A 3,684-nucleotide genomic window follows, 5' to 3' on the forward strand; every position below is an offset into this window, starting at 1 on the left:
GAATCCTACTGACAGTTCAACAGTTAATGGATTTAACTAATCACACGACCCCGGGATCTTAAATTAATCAACTAAGGCTCATTAAAGTTCGCTAGATCACCTCTCGGTCTCACCAACTAACCCTCACAATCTAAGAAGATTGAAGAAATGCATCGGAAAAAATGATTACTAAGGTACCCTAATGACGCATCTCCTCTCAGACTCAACGACACAAAACCCACTTAAAATTGGTACTAGTAATTATAGGGATAAAGGGATAACAATATTTAACTTGATCTAAGACACATATTTGCACGCGAAACTAAATCGGATAAGACCAAAACTCGCTTTCGCGCAATTCTAACCTAACCGAATAAAGACGCGAGACAAACCGACTCCCTATTACCTCTCGGTCGCAAGGAAGGTGAAACTATTGAATTTTAATAATTAATTTCACTCAAGATTCTTATGGTCGCGCTAACCACAAACAGATCAAAAACACCAAGTCCAAGACCTAAACGTAGAACCCTAACCGAACGACACACAATCAATCAATCAAAGTAATATGCGGAATCAATAAGCAATAATTATATAAAAACAATATTTAACACATCAAAGATTAAATTATATAAAACTTTCAATAATAATACGTCGTGTAATTAATTAAAACCAAATAAACCGTCAAACAACGTCAATAATTATCTCAACCTAGGTAGCTATAATAGCTTAGCTACTCATAATCAACGAAGGACAACCAAAAGTAAAAGTATTCAACATGTTCATGATCATGGAATAAGAAAATCAAATACTTAAACAAGCCAAATACGATAACCTTAATCCTCATAGGAATGAATTAGTTGCTCAGTTCCAAGCTTTTTGTTCTTTTTCCTTCCTCTTGCTGCCAACTAGCTTCAAAAAATTATTGTTTCTTCTTTTTTTTTTTTTTGCTGGTGGAATTCCCGATCGGAAGTAGAGGTTTTAGTGCAAGAGTTCTTTTTTATGATTGTTATATTCCCACTTGTTTCCCACGTTGATTCACAACCATACAAACCTCAATCAATTTTTTTATGTCTCCTCAAAACCAACACACCTAGCCGACCAATATTCACCCAACCAACAAACTCAATTTTTTTTACTCCTCTTCTTCCGATCGGCAATTTTTAGGTGCCTAGCAGCTTAGGGTTTTTTTTTAAGTTATATTATATATTAAGACATGTAAGGCTTGAACTTGTGGGCTTGGGTCGGGCCTTGACTTGTAGTATTAAAACTTGACCAAATAAGCCCCTAAAGTCTTCAAATTTAACTCTTTTTCCATCAACTTTCATAACCTACAAGTAAACATTCAATATTTGTAAAACTAAGCATAAACAAGCCATAAAACTTAATAATTAAACTAATAAAGTACTTAAATCATGATAAAACTATGTGGAAAGTAAGTGTGTTTACAACACATCAAACATTCCCACACCTAAGTCTTTTTCGTCCCTGAAAAAGTAATCTACACAGGATCATAACCAAGTGAAAAGCAACAAACTATCAGATTATTATCATTTTCAAAGCACAAAAAACAGCCTGACATATTGACCGCGATTGCCAATATTGTTGTCCACTTAAACCCAGCCACCAACTAATCAAGCCCCCATTTTGCATTAAATGTTTAAAGTTCAAAATTCAAGGCTACACCTACCCCATTTCAGACAAAGAGAGCTAGAAAACCAGAGTCGACGCAAATTGGTTCGACAAATCACCATAAGCCAAGAACTTGTTGATAGTACTATTTGATGCACTCGGTGAAATTTTGATGGATGAATGGTCATGTGGAGGTCATACGAGTAAATATTATTGGACTTTGTCATATAAACCTAAAAGTTTATTTATTGACTAAGAACCTTCGAGCCCCAATAGTGTATCCTCAGAGTCACCATCCCCAAGGTAACACGTAAACTCTAAGTCCCGTCTAGTATGTGCATCTTTGTCCTCTTTTTCTAACTTTAAATAATGCTTCTTTGGCATTTTACAATACATAACTTTCTTCACAAGCATTTTGCTTTTCTTGAACAACGTCGAATAATACAAGACATAACAAACTTTCAAAACATACATTTTTTTTCTCTTTTTTTTTCTTTTTTTTCAATCTTTTATATCACCCTAAAATATATAACTATTTCTAAGCTCGTAAAAGATGGACATGTGGTGTGTGCTAATTTAAGTGCATTTAATTCTTACCATGTCAAAGTTTTCAGATTATGGTAATCCTCCCTAAGCATCAAAATCACCATTTTTCAAATTATTATATATATAAAAACTGCTAAAGATGACTATTAAAGCTAGCTGGGCCTACCGACACATGCCAAATCAGATATGCAAACCATCCCTTTTTTATTATTATATTATATTTTTCAAAAGTTTCGAGAGTTCGTTAGCACATTGGTAATAATATCATTTCCTGCTTAACGTAGAAGAAAAACCATTTTCAATGGACATTTTTCTTTAAAACTTTTGTTTTATTTTTTTATTTAAAACATTTTTTTTTTCAAGTTCAGTCGCCCCAGCCACTTTCAGTTTTCGGGTGAATGGCTATCCCGTACATCTACAGGTAGAAAACGGGACCAAACATATACAAGTATATGTCCCTCGAACTTGAGTAACCGACATAATTTTCAGCGAAAGAACAAAACAATTTTTTTTTATTATTATTTTTTATTTTTTCATAATTTTTTTTCTACAACTAAGTAAAATAAATTCCCATCCCCACACTTAGAACGAAATCGTCCTCGATGAGAACAAGGAAAAGAAATAAAATAAAACTAAAACTTAAAATAGCAAAACGTAAAACAGAGAACGGGTTACTCCCCTGGTTTATATGCGGATTCTTCATCAGTTGTGTATCAATCGAGCGACCGTATAGCATTTCATTCGCGGCCGCAACCTCGGTAGAACCAGTTCCAAAACGCCGTCAGAGCTTCCATGCGTATAATAATACCTGCAATAACTCATACTCGCTCGCATGTAGCGGTGTACAAACAGAAAGCAAAAACATAAGAAATAAATATATTTTTGTGTTTTTGTATTTTTTTGATTTTTTTGATTTTTAATTACTATTATTATTATTAGTTTTCTAATTTTTTTGTTATTTTTATAAATAACAAAAATAAATTAAATAAAACAGATAATAAAGAAAATCATAATACAAACTATACAACTCGGGCTGTCTCCCGAGTGATGCATCCAACACATCTACGCCTCGCTGAATGAGTCAAGGTAGAACACCTCGACTGTCTGATCAGCTACTGGCTCGCCTATGTAGTGCTTCAATCTCTGACCGTTCACCTTAAACTTCCCGCTTTCATCTTCAATCTCAATTGTGCCATACGGGAATACCTCAGTAATGGTGAAAGGGCCTGACCATCGGGAATTCAGCTTTACCGGAAATAACCGTAATCGAGAATTATATAGCAAAACATGATCCCCACACTTGAACTGTTTATCACGTCTCAACTTTCTATCATGTAGCTCTTTAGTCTTCAACTTATAATTGTACAAGTGCGCATATGCATGATCGAGAAGTTCCTTTAACTCATGTATCTGATGGAAACGGTTCTCACCCGCGGATGAAAGATCAAGGTTAACTGTTTGAAGCGCCCAAGAAGCACGATGTTCCAACTCAACAGGTAGATGGCAGGCTTTCCCATATATCATCCGAAA

The sequence above is a fragment of the Bidens hawaiensis genome, unplaced genomic scaffold, assembly GCF_021521415.1.
Source record: "Bidens hawaiensis isolate Kalapana, Puna unplaced genomic scaffold, B.hawaiensis_p1.1 tig00003870_1, whole genome shotgun sequence".
NCBI lineage: Eukaryota > Viridiplantae > Streptophyta > Magnoliopsida > Asterales > Asteraceae > Bidens > Bidens hawaiensis.